Source organism: Jaculus jaculus, chromosome 11, assembly GCF_020740685.1.
Source record: "Jaculus jaculus isolate mJacJac1 chromosome 11, mJacJac1.mat.Y.cur, whole genome shotgun sequence".
NCBI classification, from domain to species: Eukaryota; Metazoa; Chordata; class Mammalia; order Rodentia; family Dipodidae; genus Jaculus; species Jaculus jaculus.
Window position 1 is genome coordinate 89,614,241 of NC_059112.1, and position 21,114 is coordinate 89,635,354.

The 21,114-nt window shown below is 41.8% G+C and overlaps 1 protein-coding gene and 1 non-coding gene across 3 annotated transcripts in view; both read left to right on the forward strand.

Moving 5' to 3' along the window:
• The window catches only part of Kcnmb2 (potassium calcium-activated channel subfamily M regulatory beta subunit 2), a 291,481-nt gene that overhangs the window by 92,851 nt on the left and 177,516 nt on the right, over positions 1–21,114 (forward strand). The window lies entirely within an intron of this gene.
• On the forward strand, positions 4,501–4,631 carry LOC123453463. Its single transcript, XR_006632844.1, has one exon. It is a non-coding gene; the product is annotated as a small nucleolar RNA SNORA33 (small nucleolar RNA).

Genomic DNA, 21,114 nt, shown 5'->3' on the forward strand with positions numbered 1-21,114 from the left:
GTTGAATTTAAAAGTAATGAACTGGTGTGTTTGATGGAGGAAATGTGTAAACAGGTTCAGATCTTGGGCACAGAGACTGTAGCCTTCAGGTATGATTAAGAGATTGCCACCACTGAAGATGGGTTAGCTGCTCTGCATTGGGACAATAGGAAGAATGCTGAGAGGGGATAAATGGAAGAATTCTGAAGACATTTTTGCTCCTCAAAGTTGGCCTTATGCCAGATTTGGTAGCCCACCTGGTACTGGTGTTGGAAGAATGACAAGTACAAGAAATACAGGGTCATTGGATGTGCAACAAGGTTTTTTTGGAGATGGTCCCTAGGTAATGTGGAGCAGAGTCATAGTCCCTGCCTAGGATCCTGTAGACCAGGACATGGACATATGAAGATAAATTGTAGCATGCAATGGAGACCCCAGGATGTTGAAAATACTAGGATTACGGGATAGCTGCCAAAGAAAGTTGCTCATTTTGCCTTGGGTGTATTTTCTCAGAAATCAAGCAGCCTAGGCTGGAGGTATGGAATAGGGTAGAGTTTGGAGCCCATAGATTTTGCTGTGGGTCCCAGATGTAGAACATGGGGCAGCAGGATTTGACGTTTTCCCTCATGGATTTTGAACTTGTATTTATCCAACCTTTCCTTGATATTCCCAAAGCCTCCTTTTGGAGTCCCAGTATGATTTTTTTCCTCTTTGCAATGGGGATGTTTACTTTATGCTATCATGTACTAGAGGTATGTAATTTTTGCTTTGATTTTGTAAGGCTCACAGTCAAGTATTGAGTCTCAGATGAGACCTTGAACTTTGGATTTTTGAATAGTGGTGGAGTTGGCAAAGACTATGAGGACTTTTAAAGTTAGACTGAATGCATTTTGCATCGTGAGATAGCCATGAGCTTATGATGGTTTGGATGTGAAGTCCTCCCCACAGCCTTATGTGTTTGTGATTAAATGTCATCCTCAGTCCTCAGCTGCTGGAACCTTTGGGAAGTGGAGATTTGCTGGAGGAGGTGGGTCACTGGGGCTGAGCCTTAATGTTTTCTAGTTCAGCCCCACTAGATATAGTTATCTCCCTCTTGACACTACCCTCCAACTGATGTGACAAGATGTGATGTCTCTGCCATGCTTTCCCCACCATGGTGAAAATTTCCCTCAAGATTGTAAGATGAAATGAATCCTTTTCCCTCTAAAGCTGGTTTTGGTCAGGTGTTTTGATTCAGCAATGAGAGACTGCAACAGTGTTTTATATATAATTTGTCCCCAATAGTTTTAAGTTGTTGAATACCTCATTTCAGATAAGAAAAACATATACATTGCATATCATCCAGACAGTATTTTCTCTGGCAGTGGAAAGAACATATGAATGAGAGGGGTGGTGGTTTGAATGGGCTGTTCTGGTATGGAATACCAAACTACTTAGAATGCCTTCCATATAAGCTCTTCAAAGTAACATTTGTCACACGTTTCTTTGTTGGTCTTCACAGATTCTAATTCTGGACAGATATTTCTTGCTATTTGTGAATTCTCAAAACATCTTCAAATATTGTTTGTTCTTTTTGACAAAAGCAAATCCATGTTCAAATTCTACATGCTGTGTACAAAATTTGTACTTTGTACCATTTATGCACTAAGAGATGGACACTAATTATTTTATTTAATACTTATAGAAATCTACTTAGGTTGTATGAATTTCCTATGTGAACATTAGGTACAGATATATTGGATATAGATGTAAGATCATATAGAAAATAATTAGAAATTCCAGAAAGAGAGCCCAACTAATTTCACATCAGATTCTAGTCACCCACTATATTATACTCTATCATATCACTCCAGATGCATGTGCCAATGCTGTGCATCTTGCTTTACTTAGGTACTGGGGAATCAAACCTGGGCCATTAGGCTTTGTAGTCAAGGACCTTCAACTACTGAGCCACATCTCTAGCCCTGCCTATGCTTGATCTTTAACTGAAAGTTCTCATCTTCCATGCTCCTTCCTGATCTTCCACTCCCCATGAGGCAGCTCTCACAATCATGACATATAAAAATAAATAAATATGTGTGTATTATTTCACAAATTCCATTTTATCTTTTTTACTTGCCTTGCTGCAGTAGCTAGAACTTTTGGTCATATGTTGACTAAGAATGGTGAAAAAGAAAATTCTCTCTATGGTGGTTTTTGAATTAGGTGTCCCCTGTAAACTCATGCATTCTGAATGCTATGTTCCCAGATGGTGGGAGTTGGAGCCTTGCTGGAAGAGGTGTGTTGTTGGGGATGGGTTTATGTGTGTTACAGCCTTTTAGCCAGGATTCAGCCCTCTCATGCCACAGAGTAAACACTTGCTGTGGTAGAGGTGATGTCCACCCTCTGCTCATGCCATCCTTCCCCCTGCCATCATGGAGTTTCCCCTCAACTCGGTAAGCCAAAATAAATCCTTTCCATCTGGTATCTACATTTGGTCATGTGTTTTGTTCCTATGAAAAGATGGTTTACTGCAACACTTTCCTTGTTCCCAATCTTATGAGGAAAGAGTTGTTTCTCACCATTAGCTGTGATATTAACTATAGGTTCTTAGCACATATTCTTTATCAGATTGAGAACATTGGCACCGATTCCTGATTGTTGAGCTTTTAAAAAAATATTTATTTAGTATTTGCAATTGTGTGCGCACACGTGCACATGCATGCACTATACTATCTTGTCTCTGCAAATGAATGCCTGTCCAGCTTTGCATAAATAGCTGGGAAAGTGACCCCTGGCAGGCAGGCTATGAAAGGAAGCACCTTTAGCCACTGAGGCACCTTTCAGGCCCCCTTTGTTGAGCTGTTTTTCTTATCATAAATGAAAAGACCTCATTTTAAGAGATTCAAGATTCCCTTTTAACTTTTATTTTCATCGCTCTGTGTTTCTAAGCTATGCTTATTTATCCATTTTATTTCTATATCCTTGGTTCCTAAAATGCTATAATCAAGCCATCTGGAGGTTTTTACAAGACTTCCTAAATAGCTAAGACTTTCCCCCCAAGTAAAATAAATTACCACAGTCATGTTTAGCAACATATACAGTAGTTTTTTCTAAGTATCTCAGATTTGCTGGATGAAGAACAATAAGATAGACCTTCTGCAGGTTGCAAACACCTCTTTCAGCAAGTGAATGCTGAAGAAATACAGATAAGAGACATTTTGACATTGGTTTTATGACAGTCAAATGGTGAAAACAGTCTCTTAAGAAAAACTGCAAGCAAAGACTTCCTCCCTTTATGAAAAGAGCTTACTTGTCCATGAAAGACAGCAGTCTGATGGAGTGAATGTAGAAGGAAGATCAGAGTGGGAGTCAGGTTCACTTATAGTCACGCATTCTCAAGCAAATCCAACAGCATTTGCTTAGTTCTGTGTTCTCTGTGTCAAGTGCCAGGGTAATAGTTTACAACCACTACCCCCACGTGATCCCCACCTAACTCATGGTGTTCATTCAGAGTTATGCAAAATGATGATAGAGAGGCTGCCATTTTAGACTTTCAAGGGCAATGCACAGCAAAGCCATTCCTGTCATCAGAAAGTACATTGGAAGAAGGTGTTCTAAGATCCTGTCTGTGCTTTGTCCTTAAACTCCATCACTAATGCCACTTCATCCTCAAGGGTCTCCAGCTGTGTTAATGTCATTGATGGATTCCATTTAGTACATGGGGTGACCAAGAGTGAAAAGACTGAAGTTTATAAATATCTCATGAAGGGGAAATCTAGCTTAATCACTTATAATAATCTTAATCACTTATAATATCTAAATAATAATCTGCTTGTCTGATCTTGTCCACTTCCAGTCAAAAGATGACCAGTTATTAAAAAGGGCTCATGGTGCTGGATTGGAATCAGGTCAAAATAATTGTCTGTTCTTAATAGTGTGGATATAGCCAGCCATACTTTTGCCACTTGTGCAAGATGTTTAACATCTCAAATGATTCACGCAGCTGACACAGACCTCTATCCCTGAGCTGGTGTATCAGACAGCTTCAGGTTCACTGAGATGAACTTCCAGACCAGGCACAGTTGTGGAGGAAAGGATATTTATTGAAGCATACAGATCCAGGGGACGGTCCGTAAATGGCAGAAGAAGCTGGCCTACCTTCACAGGACCAAGCAGAGAGAGAAGTGTAAGCCAAAAGCCACACAACACAGCACACTTCAGGAACTCCAGCTAGGCACACTTTGCATATCTTTAGATTAAAATCTGAAACCCACCACCACACCTTAAGATTCACCCAGTGATACTGCCTCCAGCAAAATGGCTGCAGATGTAAACTACAAATAAACAACTGAATATATAGGGGCCATCTATTCTATTCAAACCATCACAGCTGGATACCGTGGAGGTGACAGAGATACAAAGGTCAGCTCCCTGTGGTACACTTGCAGTAGAAAACAACTCAGTGATATAAAGGGATAACGTACTATAGGCAACAGCCTAAAAACTCACAGAAATTATGCAGAGTTAAAAATAGAGCCAAAGCCAGCCAATTGATCTGCTTATCTTAATGTGTTTCTGTGGAAATTTAGAAAAATCAGGTAATAGTAATGCCATTTTATGAGCCTTAAGAACAGCTGATGCCATGGCAGTCCCTCAGAATGGTTACAATATAGGTGGAAGCATTTTCATAAGACAATTGAAATTTTTCTGTAACTTGTCCTTAGCTTAATGCAACTTGAAAAAGTTAATAAATTCCATTAAAAAAATGGAGATAGTCTCAAAGGGAGACTACTGCATGCTTATACTCATGGATCATGAAATAGAGTAACTATAGACGTAGAGAATGCATTAGTGGTCTCCAAAGGTTAGAGGGAAGTGAAGGGCATGAAAGGTGAGTTTAAAGACATTGATGAGAGAGTCTTGGGATGGCACAGTTAAGCGTTATAATTGCAGGGTGGTTACTCAAGCCTGAACATGGTAAAGTACTATACATACATATGTAAAGACACACAAGTACTTATTCAACTGAAGAAATCTTAATGAGCTCCACTGATTATAACAGGGTCTTTTTCTTGGTTCTTATACTACAGTTGTCAGAAATGCTACTATCTGGAAAGGTTGGAGAAGACTATTTGGTACTTTCTTGCACAATGCTTTGAAATTGCTGGTCAATCTATAGTTATTTCAAAATAAAGACTTCTAGAAAGATAAGGTCCTGACTTCCAGGAGCTGAATGTCAATCTTCCTCCATCTCTGCAGCCTCTGAGAGACAGAAGTTGCCAGTATTTAACTGCCTCAGCTTTTATGCTGACCCTCTCAGGGAACCTTCAGGTTATACCACTCACTGTCCAGATCTCCAAGGTGTCTGTGACTATGTCAAGTGTCTCTACTACTAACATGCCTCAAGCTTGGACTTTGCCCACAGAGCTACCAGAGAAACCAACAGCTGTCTTCTCCATTCCCTTCACACTCTGTACTGTTAGAGAGCCACACTGCCTTAACCATGACCATGCCCAATACAAGCCAGAATATGCTGAGGGTCCAGAAGTTCCATCATGTCACCAACTGCACCTGGTTGTCATTGCCTTTGGGGGCCATTGAAGCCCCTAGTTAGGGTACGTGAGTCAGAGAAGGCAGGGCTTGCCTGAGACTTTCTATACTAGGCAGAGGTAACTGATGGACAGACACACTGAAAGCTCATATGGTTAAGGGCTCATTGTTAGGGTATTGCTCTTAGAGAAGGGTGGTGGGTGAGATGAATGCTGGACCCAACTCTGCTGACTGCCAAAATCCATGTCCCCGATAGTGTTGTGTGACTATCGTGCTTGCTCAGACATGGCTCTATACAAACCCCTTCATTTCCCCTATCCCTTGGGCCTAACATCCATCAAGACACACCTGAAAGTTGTTCTCTCTGATTGGTCAGGTCCTCTTGGCTTTGGTGTAGACTTGAGTTCATGGAGGAAGGCTGGGAAGGGGATACTTTTGCCCTAATGAGGTCATAGACAATCCCAAACTAGGCATGTGTCAGTGGACACATTACCAACCTCTCTCTTGGCTTTATGTTCATTCCCACTGTAGATATACCATCATGTGCATAGAGGAAAAACAGTGGTGCAGCAAAGCAGGCCCGTATAATCTTGAGGGCAAAGTACAGGACTTAAAACTAGATGATTTCAGCACAAGCCAAAGTTCTACAACCCTCACTAGCTCTGTGAACTAAGGTAAATTTTGTTTCATCAGGCCTTAATTTACCCATGTATAAAATGGACACAAGAAGTGGCTGGGGAGATAACTTAGTAAGTGCATGCCTCTTGATAAGGACTTGAGTTTGATCCCCAGAGCTCACACACACACACACACACACACACACACACACACACACACACACACACACGCATGATAGCACACACTAGTAATCCCAGCACTGGGGAGGCAGAGACATGAGACTCACAAGCCACACAGTCTAGCCTGTTTGACAGGTTCCAGGTCAAGGAGAGACCCTATCTCCAAAAAGGTAGGTGTTGCCTGAGGAACAACACTCAAGTACACACACACATGCACATGTACTCACACACAATTTCACCTGCACAGACACAAACAGGCTTACATCAAAATGGGCATAATTACACACAACACAGAACAGCTGTTAGACCAAATGTAAGAATACATGTAAAAAAGCCCTTCACTCTTCTTAACACCTAAGGGATAGTTCCTGCTTACAAAACCTTCACTTTCTTTTTCTTTGGTTAGCATTTTATTGACAACTTCTGTGCATATAGAAAACACACCATGATCATAATCCCCTCCCACCACTTTCCCTTTTCCCCCTTGTGAATTCCCTCTGCACTGAATCGCTTCATGTCCCCAATTGGTTTCTCTTCTGTTTTGATGTCACCATTCTACCCTTCCTGTTACGCAGGTTTTATGTAGGTGACACCAACCAGTCTGAGGTCATGAATAATTACTATGGCCACTTTGTGTCTGGAAGACAGTGTTGCAAAGCACTCTTCCCCTTCCTTTGGCTCTTTCATTCTTTCCACCATCTCTTCCACAATGGTCCCTGAGCCTGGGAGTGTGTGATAGAGATGTCTCATTTAGTACTGAACACTCCACTGTCACTTCTCAGAACTTTGGTGAGTTTTGGGTCACCCCAGTGGTCACTACCATCTGAAAAAGAGAAGAGATTCTCTAACCGAAAGTGAGAGTAGCACTCATAAACATAAGTATTTAGAGGGCAGTTTGGTAGGCACTTAACCAGACAACAGTAGGAGGAGGAGGATTTATGATCTCCCCAGCCATAGACTTTTGTATTCACTAAAAGGCATGAATTTTGTACCATGGAACAGGCCTCAATTCTAATCAGAAAGCAGTTGCTTTTCCCAATAACAGACATGCCACCATTACACCAGTTGGTCAGCCATAGAACTTCCAAGGTTTTTGCTTTCTTTTTATAAAGGTAGCACCCTTCCCATGTTTAGACTCTAAGAGTACTGTATTTTTCTCCCTTTTCTCATTTGGAATCATCTTTGATGCAAACTCCTAAGACAGTTGACTATTTCAGTGCCCGTCACTTATTGGGAGGGGAAAGTAAAACCTTTAAGAGGGAATCAAATGAAGTGCCAGGAGGAAAGGCCACTAGAAGATGTTACAATGTGAAGCTTCTGACTTGAGCTGGTGATGCAGAGTCCAGCCAGGAAACCTCTGGAAGGCAGCAATGAAGGACAAAATGGAGGCACCTACCCAGATGCTGAACAGGGGGGCTCCTGGTGGGTATTAGTGGCACTTCTCTCCTGCAGAGCTGGTGGCACAGTGAGCCTGGACATCCTGAGCGAGGTTCCCCAACAGCAGGCAGGTTGAAGGTGTGCTCTGATTGTGAGGTGAGGGAAGAAGCATGGGTGAGGCTCACTATGCAAGGATCTGTGGGGCGGGGAGGGAAGGGTAAGGTGCTCATCACACATGCATGAGGACCTGAGTTCAGACCCCCTATGTCCACATGAAAACACTCAGTGTGGCAGTATGCACCTGTATCCCGGTGCTGGGGAGGCAGGACAAGCAGATCAGTGGAGTTTGCTGGTTAACTAGTCTAAACAACTCAGTTAGGTTGAGATTTAGGGCAAGACCATGCCTCAAAATATGAGATAAAGCTTGACTGAAAAAGATACCTGATGATGACCCCCTGGCCTCCACAAACACATGCACCCACACACAGACAAACATACATAGACACATTCATGCACACCAAATACACATACACATGCCCAAAAAAATCTGAGAAACACATCTTTGTCAAAAAAAAAAAAATCAATATCTGGGCTAGAGAGATGGCTTAGCAGTTAAAGTATTTGCTTGCAAAGCCAACAGACCTAGGTTTGATTCCCCAGGACCCATGGAAACCAGATGCACAAGGGACACACGTTTCTGGAGTTCATTTCCAGTGGCTAGATGCCCTGCCGTGCCCATTCTGTAGGTGTCTGTCTCTCTTCTCTTCCCTTCCCTTCCCTTCCCTTCCCTTCCCTTCCCTTCCCTTCCCTTCCCTTCCCTTCCCTTCCCTTCCCTTCTCTTCTCTCTCTCTCTCTCTCTCTTTCCTTGCAAGTAGATAAATAAAATTTTAAAAATCAACATCTTACTATGCTATTTAAATTTACCATTTAAATTTTAACAGAAAAAAACAGGTAATTAACATTTCAGTACTACTTTGGCACCTTTTGAGGAAGGAAACACATTATGAGGACACAGTTGTTTTTTCCAGTTTACAACATGCCCCAATCTATCTCTGGCATTAATCTGTATGCCTGAACCCACATCCAAAGTTGTCACTTTCAAAAAAACTTATGATCTGCACACAAGAAAATCCGATTTGGATCACAGAAGGTAACTGTTCAGAGAAGTGGGCCTGGGAACATTAATTTCCTGGGGGCATCTGTGTCCCTGCCCGGCTGTTCATCTTGAAGAGACAGTTGCAAGATCACAGAGAAATGAAACAGCTGTAGGGCAAGAGCCCGAGGCACACTGCCACCTGTACCAGGCACAGGCTCTGTTAAGGCTGTGGAAATAGGCAAGTGTCTGGCAATAGCTGGTTATCCGTGACACAGGTTATAATGAATACTCAGGCATGTTCATTTGTCTCCCCCACTTTATGTAGCTCGGTTGATCTTGTGCCTTCATTTGGGCCCAGACTTGCCAAGATTTAGCTGTGTCAGTCAGAAAAGCATAGACAGAATCTCTAAATGGTAAATGCCACCCTAAAAAAAAGTGACTAGGAGGCAGTTATAGGACAGGGTGTCAGTTCAGAAGCCCAGGGAAAATGTGATGTGCCTAGTGAAGAAGTCAGTGCCTACTGTTATAATCCTGCAAAAACTACTCCTTCAGGACAGACACTCTGAGAACTGAATACTTAGGATGGCAGAGGAGAAGGTGATCACAGGGCTCTGTAGCATCAATCTCCTACAACTCTGGGTAGACCCTTAATGCTGTGTCATACTGTTGATGAACTTGGTCTGGCCAGGATGACAAAATTCATTAGGGGACATTTATCCTAACCCAATAAGTTCAATAAAAACAATGCCAGCTTCATAGACACGTTATCCTTATTAAAATGGCATTTTCAGTAGTAAAGTTTGTTATATAGTCACATAATTAATTTCCTTCAAGAACTTCTCCTTATGTACTATTATTGGGCAAATGCTAAAACAGCTTTAAGGAAAATGGTTATGATCTCAACTGTAATTGAAAGTATATGTAAGAAAGAAGGAAGATGCTGATACAGAGTATTCGCATTTTGAGTCTGCTGTATTCATGTATAACTTACCCAGCTCTCATCTGAGGCCCAGCTTGACATCTGTAGTATTTCACTGGCTTACATGTGCACTAACATCTGATGTAAAGACAAAAGGATCAGAGTGTCCCCTGGTGCCTCAAGTTCAGAGTCTGTTATTTCTCCATCTTTCCATCCCCTTTCTTTTAAAGAAACTTTTATTTCTTGGGCTGGAGAGATGGCGTAGCGGTTAAGCGCTTGCCTATGAAGCCTAAGGACCCCGGTTCGAGGCTCGGTTCCCCAGGTCCCACGTTAGCCAGATGCACAAGGGGGCGCACGCGTCTGGAGTTCGTTAGCAGAGGCTGGAAGCCCTGGCGCGCCCATTCTCTCTCTCTCCCTCTATCTGTCTTTCTCTCTGTGTCTGTCGCTCTCAGATAAATAAATAAAATTTAAAAAAAAAAGAAACTTTTATTTCTTAAATCATATGTAACTTTATTTTGGTTGCAGTGCTAGGGATTGAACCCAGAACCATGTTCACACTAGGCAATCACCATTCATCTACACCCTCGGTCTTCACCTCCTTTTCTTATACTCGAGAAATACACTTGCCACAAAATTTGGAGACAAAAATAAACAGGGAAAGTACATCTTCAAGACTGGGTGGTGTGGTTCACACCTGCCATCCCAGCCCTCAGAAGATAGTGAGTTCAAGGCCACTCTGGAGTACATAGTGAGATCCTATCTCAAAATTAAATAATTAAATAAAAAATAAGAGTATAGTTGCCTTCTATCACAACCTAGCAATGACTTGTAATTAATAATAATAATAAAAAAAAACAGAGCTAAAACGATCCATTAAAATCCTGGTGCCACCACTTAAAAACCTGTAAAAGTCACTTAGACTCTGAGAACCTATGTCTGGTCCTCCAAACACATGAATGAGAAGACTTACATCATTGTGTTTTGACGATAGCATGAGAACATGTTATTCGCTTACAGCATATGAAGTAGCTTCACACTAAAGTAGTTTTCACTTGGTGTTCTATAATCATGTCAGTGTCATTGATGACTTGGTAAGTTTTTATTGAACATCTATCATGGGACAGCAATAACGTTTTAGGTGTTGTGGATATAAGCATAATTACCGTGGAGACAGGTCCTGACTCCATTAAAATAAAGTAGGAAAAATAATCATTGAATCATAATCTAGTAGTAAGTCATAATTTTAAGTAAATGGTTAAAGACATGAGAGTATCAGTAATACTCTCATATAATAATAGATAAAATAACAGTTCTCAGCTCATCACATACTTTTATCCTGAATCCATACAGTTCTTTTATTTTCGCCTTTGTCTTTTTAAGACTCTTGTTCTCCTCGGCCCTTTCGATCCCCATTCACTCCACTTTCATACATTCACTCAAGACTAAGTACACTCTTGAAATAGATGTTATATCATACTCATATGTGTTAATAGCTTGGGTCTGGAATGCTACAAAAGTATCTAGATGTTAAATACTTGGACCCTAGCCCATGGCACTAATGAGGTAGTAGAACGTTCCGGATGTGGCATCTGGTGGGAAGTTAGGTCACTGGGGCCTGTCTACAGGAAAATTATGGGGTTCTTGTCTTTTGATCTACTGTGCCTAGTCATGGGTGTTGGAGGAAGGGGTCTCCTCTACCAATCTGTGATCATCTATTGCCTTGCCACAGGCCCTAAAACAAGGATGGAATGAAACCTCTGAAATTATGAGTTGGAGTGACTCTTTTCTCATTTTACACTGGTTATATCAGGTACTTTGTGATAATTAAGAGAAAGTTGGCCAACATAATAGGTGATATATACCAAAATTTTTTATATATGTTCTTAAATGAAGCATCCTATTTTCATAGAAACCTGAAGTGTGTAAGTCAAGTTCCTATGCTGTGTCATCCTCTAACTTGCCTAATCGTAGGGCTGTCCATGTTGCCTGGCTCTCCTGCCATTTCTCCTGATTTGTAATTCCCAAGTGAGTTTGGAGGTTGGTGTTCTTTGAAGCTCTGCAAGAAACGTCTTTCAGTTAGTCTTCTGGTCATTTTGACAAGTGTCTCTTTGATTTAACATAATCCATATTTTGATGTAAATTAATTGTCTTTGCCCTTTATGCTTGAAGCTTTTGGGGTTCTTATTTAGAAAACTAGAGATATTTTCACCAAACATCACCTTCTATGATCTTCATAGTGTTTCTATGCTTGTTGGAAGCTTAACTTTTCGAAAGATAGACCAGGTCTTTCAACTGGATGAGTCATCTCTATCACGCCTCAGGGAACATTGCAGGGAAGTGGAGGATGGAATGAATGCCTTTCTCATTGCTAGCCAGAGAACTATCTCCATGGACATGGTGGCTATGGAGGTTTGAATTATGTATCCGCCATAAACTCATGTGTTTTGAATGCTTGGCTCTCAGTGGATAGAATTTGGAGGTGGAGCCTTGCTGGAGAAGGTGTGTTGCTGTGAGTGGACCCTGTGGTTTATTAGCCCCTAGCTTACCAGTGTTAGACTCGCTCTCCTGCTGCTGTTTTCTATCTACTGTGGCAGAGGTAATGTCCAACCTCTGCTCATGCCATTCTTTCCCCTGCCATCATGAAGCTTCCCCTCCCATCAGCTGTTCCGGTCAGGTGTTTGTCCCAGCAACAGAAAGTTAACTACAAATGGTAGACATTGTGAAGACTCAAAACTCATCTAGAAAATAAGAGGCTATTGATTGCTCAGCACTAAAGAGAGCTACCATATCTTCAAAGCTCAGAGTACTCTATGGAAAAAGGGATGGAAAAAAAAAACTAAGAGCCTCAGGGTGCCTATGTACCCTGAAGGCACCGTCTTCCTGATATGAACCAATTGGTGTGTCCATGACTCTCCAGTGGTTAGTAATATGCCCACAGACATGCATGGTTCAGCACATTGTAACACGCTGGAAAGAAGAGGAGAAAAAGAATGATGTGACAGAAGAGAGGAGGGACTACCTTGAAAGAGGAGGGTCCTCAGGGTATGCGGTTGGGAAAAGGGGACCAAAAAGCATAAAGACAGGAACATAATCAAATTGCTGTATGTTTATATATTAAAGTTCTCAATTGGGCTGGAGAGACGGCTTAGCGGTTAAGCGCTTGCCTGTGAAGCCTAAGGACCCCGGTTCGAGGCTCGGTTCCCCAGGTCCCACGTTAGCCAGACGCACAAGGGGGCGCACGCGTCTGGAGTTCGTTTGCAGAGGCTGGAAGCCCTGGCGTGCCCATTCTCTCTCTCTCTCCCTCTATCTGTCTTTCTCTCTGTGTCTGTCGCTCTCAAATAAATAAATAAATATTAAAAAAAAAAAAGAAAAGAAAAAGTTCTCAATTTAAAAAGGTGGGGGAAGAAGATGACCAGGAAACAAAAAAATTAATACGTAAGAAAATAAGTAAGACACGCAAAATAACTTTTCTTGCAGTTGGATATGACGGCGAGCACTTGTAGTCACAGCTCTCTGGAGATGGGGGGGGGGACAGCTGTTCAATGTCATCTTCAGCGGCGTAGTGAGTTCCAGGCCAACCTGGATACACAAGAGCCTGTCTAAACAAGACCCCACCCCCCAAACCCAGCAAAAAGTGAAAAGAAATCATGCTTTGCTTTTCTCCTTTCTTTTTTCCTTTCCTTCTTTTTCTCCCATTAAGATATGGTTCTGTTATATTGCTGAGGTGGGTCTTGGACTCCTGGGCTTAGGAATCCTTCTGTCTTGGTCTCTGAGAAGCTTCAACCACAGGCATCACTGGCCACTGTGTCTACATTGAGGACTTTAGATTTACAACTTTAGCACTTAGAAGTTTTTTATATATGATGTTAGACAGGCTTCTAATTTTTCCCCATGTAATAAGTCAGTCTTCACTTATAAAATAATATGCCTTTTCCTAACTGGTTTCTATAGTCATTTAAAACATAAAAACTGTGTCTTTGTTAATATTTAAAAGTTTAAATGCAATTAATGTAATAGCCTACATTTAATATTAGAAAATAATTGCCCCTCTGTTCAATTTCTCTTAAAACTCTCACTATTATTCTAATTGAGTTTGCATAAGTAGATTAAATTATACACTAGTTTAGGAATATTGTAAAGAAACACCCAAAGTATATATATGGTACTATCACTCCTTTCCCAAGTTTTTCTTTAATACTCTTATGTAAGATTTTATATTTTACCTGCAATAAGCCTATGCATCCTATTAGGGTAATTTCTATGCTGTTTTCTTTATATTCATAGACTTTGATAATATCATATTTTCTATTTGATTTTTTATAATATAAGAAATATGAAGTTCCTTTTATATCTAGTAAACTTTCTAAACACCTACTACTTTCCATAGCTTATTTGTAAATTCTTTCATGTCTGATGTAAATGTTTGTGTCATTTCCAAGTAATAACAGTCTGTCTCCTCTTGCTTTTCAACGCTTATTCCTTTCATCTTACTCCTCATTGCTCAGCCAGGATGCCATGTACTGCACTAAAGAGCAGGGACAGGAGCTGCCTGTCTGAGCCTATTCTAAAGTGCCTCCACTAAGGGTGGTGTGTGCTCCAGCCTTTGACAGACCATGAAAGAAAATGAAGGAAGGCCTGGCTCTCTAGGGAGTTTTTAGGAGTATAACCAACCTCATCAACGGGTTTGTGTGTGCGTGTGTATGTGTATGTCTGTGGGCACACTGTGTGCAGGTGCACTTGGATGCATGTGCATGTGGAGGCTAGATGATGATGATGGATAGCTTGCTCAATCACTCTCCACTTTACTTATTGAGATAAGGTCTTTCTTTTTTTTAATTTAATTTTTTAATTAAGAACATACTTTGTAGGGATATGTCATGTGTTGGTACCATCTTTTCCCTCCTTCCTGCCTCCATTCCTCTGGGGGGCTTCCTCAGTGGGGTTGTTGGTATTCCCCATGGGGTTGTGGGTTATGCGTTGTGAGAGCAGCAGTCAGTTATTGGCGTGAGACAATGCCTCTGGGTATGATGTCCCAACCTGTGGCTCTTACAGTCTTTCTACCTCCTCTTGCACAAAATTCCCTGCGCTGTGGAGGGTGTGTTTTAAGTCTACTTCAGTGATGAGTTCTTAGGAGCCTCTGGATCTCTGCTTTGGTAGGTGCTGAGTATCCTCAGCATCTGTCTCCTTCACCCTGGCCCTGATTGTCAGGCTCACCATGGAAGCAACACTCTTGCTTGTCTTCCCATTTCCTCTGTGGTTTCTCTTGGGTTTAAGACCAGGTCTTCACTTGAATCCAGAGCTCACCAATTCAGCTAGACTAGCTATCCATCCTGAGGCCTGAGATTACAGGTGCATGCCATACAGGAGCATAACACCTGAACAAGCAGTTACCTGAGTGGTGAGGACCAAACTTGAGTCATTAGTCATGCATGAGAAGCGTTCTACCAAGTGAGCCATTTCCCCAGCCCATGACTTTTTTGACTGCTTTATCACAATTAATAATATAACTATGAATTTTTTTTTACCATATAGTAACTGACATAGTGACTGTATGAATGTACGAATATTGACTCATTTTTAAGTTCTAGTATTAAACTGTGTAACTAACATAGTGATTGCATGAATATATTAATATTGACTCATCTTTAAGTTCTAGTATTAAACTGTGTTTGGTAAGGATTTTAGTAAAATACAACTGGATGTAGCTAGCAATCACCCCATTTGTATTCAGTAGCCATCAGTGAAACTGGCCTTTAAGAGAGTTGCGGGGGGGTTCTGGAGAGATGGCTTAGCGTTTAAGCGCTTGCCTATGAAGCCCAAGGACACCAGTTAGAGGCTCAATTGCCCAGGACCCACATAAGCCAGATGCACAAGGGGGTGCATGCATCTGGAGTTCGTTTGCAGTGGCTGGAGGCCCTGGTGCACGCCCCCTCTCTCCCTCCCCGCCTCCTTCTCTCTCTGTCTGTCACTCTCAAATGAAAATACATATATATAAATTTTTTAAAGTGTGTGTGTCTGTGTGTGTGTGTGTGTGTGTTTATCCACCTTGGATCTAATTATTATACTAGCTTTATGATACTAGTTAGACAATTTTACCTTCAGTTTCCATTTCTGAGGTTAAAAAAAAAAAACACTCTATATGTTGGAAATCACCTATTCTGTGTGAGTTTGGTTCAGCTCCTCTGTAAAATGCACTAAGCCCATGAGCTTTAGTTTCAAAACTTCTCTTCTCAGGCAGGTTTTAACACCTTGCACACTTCCAGAAACCCATCTTTCGTTTCATTTACTTTTTTCGCTTGCAAGGATTCCTTCTACTCCTCCTATGCCTTGTGAGCTCCTTTCATACCTGCGACCACTTCCCTGGCATCTTTCTGAATCTCACATACTTTCATCTTGAAAATAAAAGACTTACCATGAGTTGATTCCTTTAATTTTTGTGAAAAATTGTGACTTCACCAAAGCTGTGAAATATTTTAAACGGAAAGTGAGTAAAAGCATCTCCTGTCACCATAGGAAAGACACTCCTAAAGTAGCATTTACAGGAAAATTCATATTTTGGAACATAATTCAGTACAAAATAAGAAGGTCCAAATTTTGAACTGAACAATTCATCCCAAAGGGGGGTTACCCAAGATGAGGGTAAGCTCAAAGAAACAAGAGAAAGAAAATACTGAAATTGGGAGTAAAAATCATTAGGACAGAGAACCATAAAAAAGTATTCCAAATCTCCCATTTATATTTCTCAAAAAACTTGTACACATGAATCACTTTTTTTTTTTTACTTTAAAGTGTACTTTTTCTTTTAAATTTTATTTATTTATTTATTTGAGAAAGAGAGGGAGAAAATGGGTGCACCAGGGCCTCCAGCCACTGCAACCAAACTCCAGACATAGGCACTTCCTTGTGCATCTGGCTTACATGGGTTCTGGGGAACTGGATGCTCCTTCCCAACCTGTGCCTCTTACAATATTTCCTCCCCCTCTTCCACAATGTTGCATGAACCATGGTAGGTGTGTTTTAAGTCTGCTTTAGTGTTGAGCTCTTAGCAGCTTCTAGATTTCTGCTTTGATATATTTTGAGTGTCCTCAGTGTCTATCTCCATCTCCCTGGCGCAGGTTGTCAGGCTCCCTGTCAGAGCAGCATTCCTGCTTAACTCGCCAATTCCTCTGAGGTGTCACTTGGATCTTAGCTGAGGTGCAAGAAGTGGTTCATTTATAATAGGGAGTCAGCTCTTTGTTCTTGTCATGTTCATGGATTTTAGTTCTGCCCAGTTTTCACTGCCTTCTGTAAAAACGAAAACATATTTTCCAATGGAGAGTGAGAGCATTACAGGTTAAAGGGGATAGGCATAGTTAATTAAGAGAAATTTTTGGTGAGTATAGAAGTTTTTCAGAAAAAAAAAGTCACAAGCTGAAGAAGGTGGGTGAGGTGACTCCTTCCTGTGTGAAGAAGCTGGGTGAGGTGACTCCCACATGTGTGACAAAGCTGGGTGAAGTGACTCCCACCTGCATGAATAATCTGGGTGAGGTGACTCCCTCCTGTATTGCCAGCACTAAAGAGGCTGAAGCAGGAGGATAGCAAGACCAGCCTAGGCTACATAGTGAGACTCTGTTTCAAAACAAATAACAAAGGGACAATGTTGGTGGAGAGATATCCCTCAGAAGTGGTGAACGTACTATTTGTTGGTCTCAAGAGTGAGGTTTCCAGGGCCAGCCAGTGTCAAGGTGGCTCCAGGCAGTGCCAGCTAGCAGTATCCCACCTGCTTCTCCATCAACAAAACCCACTTAGCAGATGAAGCTATGGTTCTCTGAAGATTCCTCACACAGGGTGCTGGAAAATATACCAGGCAGCATCTCAGACTCCCTAAGTTTCAAGGGCTACTGTCAGAACTGATTTTTCTGCCCAGAGAAACAGAGCTGTTGATCACAGCACACCACCGACCCACTCCTCTGAGCAGGAGCTGGACCAGGATGAAGCCTGCTGGAACTGGGCATCAGTTCCCTAAAGGAGGCCTTGAAAACATGAATTTTCTCCTCCCAGGAAAATGGCAAGAATCACCTACTCAGACCTGTAAAAAAATGATGTAAAAATGATTTTGAAAAAAACAATCTTATGTATAAACAGAACCTCAAAAGCACTGAACACAGGCTCAATTCTATTACATTAGTGCAAATAAGTTGTGTTTAATTGCTACTGAGATGTTTTTCCAGGCTTCTCTTTCTGCCCACTAAATCCCAGCAGGATGGAAGTTAGGGGTTCCAAAAGTCACTCTGTAGGATCAGGCAAGCTATTCTTTCTCAGATCATCAAGCATGAATGCTAATGAACGCTGAATTGAACTGACATTCCTATGAAGTGAAAATTATCACCTGAGACTTCATCTTAAGAAATGGCATTATAGCATATGTCAGGATTCTGTTCATCAGTCTGAAAGAGAGGGCGACGGGGTGGGCTCGTAACCATGAAAAGAATGTTAGACTCATTTCAGCCTATCGTCTAAATCTCACATGTGAAGCTTAGATGGCAGGTAGCAAAATCATTAAAATGAGACTTCCCCGGGAATAAAAGACAAAATAAAGTGCGGACGAAGTTCAAATAAGGAGGTGCTGAGTGGAAGCTACACTCAGGGCCTGCCTTTCAGTTTGTGTTGCGTGCCTTCTACATGTGTGATCCCTCTGCTGCTTGTCTGCGAGCTGGGCTGCTCCCTCTCCCAGGACCTCGGTCATCATTGCATCTCTGTGAGATAAGGAAACTAAGGTGTATGGGGTGAAGACAACTTGTCCAAGGCAATACTGCCAGTTAGAAGCAGAGACAGCAGCAAACTTTAATCTGATTCCAAGGCCTGTGTATGTTCCCTTCGGCTAAGTGTCCTGAAGAGGTTATTGGAGGCCCATAGAACACAAGATGGGACTCTGCATTCATGTGTCCAGACTCCTGGTGTTCTCCCCTAACGGTTCTGAAGTTCTCTGTCAGATGCATTGATTTGCCTTTAGTTGTTTGGTCTGAGTTTACTCCAGTCTGTATCTGAGGTCTGTAGCGCTTAAATTGACCAACAAGGGATATATCACCTCTATGCCATGATGTCACACGACCTCAATCAAGCTGTATCTTCTGTCCAGGTCTTGGGCTTTTATCTGTGAAACAGAGGAACACCTACCTGACCTTAGTGACTCCTACCTGGCAGGAGTCCATTTGCAAATATGACAACTTGGAGCATAACCAGCTGCCCACCCATAGGTGAGATTGGTCTTTGTGGCTGAGACTGTGGCCAGTTTTGCTTTCACTCCATAGTGAATGTTTTATCCCACATCCTCCTGAGTAGTGGACTTAGACGGTGTGATGGGAAAGTTCTCTTGTCAGCTTGATCCCATAAGGAATCAAATAAGAGCCATGCCTCTTAGGCAGAGCTGAGAGGTTGTTTCTAGAAAGGATTGATGGAGGGAAAAAGTCCTTCCCCCACAGTGGGCAGCCCTTCAAGTGGTAAACTTTATATACAGAAGGTCCATAAAGCATGTGGCTTTTTGCCTGGCTGCCCGTACCACTTAGCAGTGCATGTGTCTGTCTACCCTGTTGCTACTATCCTTCATGGATGGAAATTGGAACCCAGATTCATGAGCCTTCCAGTGTGGACTGAAATCAGCAGCTCTCTCTAGGAATCCTCCAGGCCTTCAGTGCCGGCTGGGGACTGCTGAGGCATCCAGCCTCATGGACTGAGCAGCTACCAGGTTATCTAACTCCAGTCTGCTGACAGCTATTGTTGGACTGCCCAGCTCATAACTTGTAAACTAATCCCCATTACAACCCATATCCATCCTTTCAGTTCTGTCCATGGCGAGAATCCTGACTAATAGAATCTGGCTCCACGGTGCCATGACATCCATCACAGAACTGGCTCATTAGAATCTCACCCTGCTTACACATGTGGAACATGCCCATGACAGAGAAATAAGGAAAGAGACATATGATGAAGAGGGAGATGAGGGGAGGGGAGCAGACATTACTGCCTCTAACATGTCACATGTTTTCAAAATGATGACCTTTTCCCATTTGTCAAACTTCTAAGCCAGTGGTGGTGGTGCACGCCTTTAATCCAGGCACTTGGGAGGCAAAGGTAGGAGGATCTCAGTGAGTTCAAAGTCACCCTAAGACTGCATAGTGAATTCCAGGTCAGCCTGGGCTAAAGTGAGACCCTACCTCAAAATAATAATAATAATAATAATAATAATAATAATAATATCCAGTTTAAAAAAAAACTGGTGTAAAAGCTGATTTTTGTTGTTGACTAATAGATATGTGAATGTAGATGTAATGCATGCCAGCCAAATGGCATAAAGAACAAGGGACGATGCTTTCTACTCTCCTTACTTCATCCTTAGCCTTATTCCTGTAGCTGGCACCATACCAGACCTAATGCATATTGCTCAGGACATGATACTCATGTGTCTACACCAAAGGCCTACAATATGCTCAGAATCACCATGAATAGCATATTCGAGAGGCAGTTTCAACACCATCAGACCACTGAGAAACACCCTGGTATTTCTTCAGACAGACACATGTGTGTAGTTGAGCCTCCACAGAAAGCCAGCACCAGAGTGAAGGAGCTTCAGAGATGCTCATCTCTTTCATCTCCCCTGCTAAGGGAGCCTTTCCAAAACAACAAATGAAGGACGTTTTCAGCATTTCAAATAGCAAAGCCAGCTCGCCCATGAAGCAGCCACTCTGGAATTCTGTGTGTGTCTCCAGAATGGAGGCCTGATCAGATGTGACAACTGGCAGGTGAGAATCACAGAAGCATAATATTATGCAATTTGATATTAAAGCCAAGGTTCTACATGCTCAGGTTGCCATCCAGACAAAACACCTGTGAAGAATAAACCCACATTTCAACCCTCACCTTCCATTGTTATCATGAGTGCTATGAACTTTGAAAGCTAAAGTCTGCCACGTGGTCCTTAAGACTATAATTTAATATATTAAAAATTCTCCAAAATAACAACATTAGGCAACTTGGATGCCAATTTCACAGAATCTTCCAATGTTGGCATTGGGACAGCCATGAGATATTTTCTCGTACAATCCCTGCTTACAGTAAAGACATTGAAACTTGGGCTGGGGATGTGGCTAAGTTGATAGAGTTCTTGCCTAGCATACAGAAAAACCTAGGATTCATTCCCAGCATCATGTAATGCCTGTATTAAAGGTGGTGTGTGCCTGTAATCCCAGAACTCAAGATGTAGAAACAAAAGGATCCGAAGCACAAGTTCTCATCCTCATCTACACAGCAAGTTCATGGCCAGCCTGATATACATGAGACCATCTCAAAAGCAAACAACAATAACAAAAAACAACCACTCTTAAAATTTTTGGGGGGTGTTTATTTTTTTATTTGAAAGTGACAGACAGAGAGAGAAA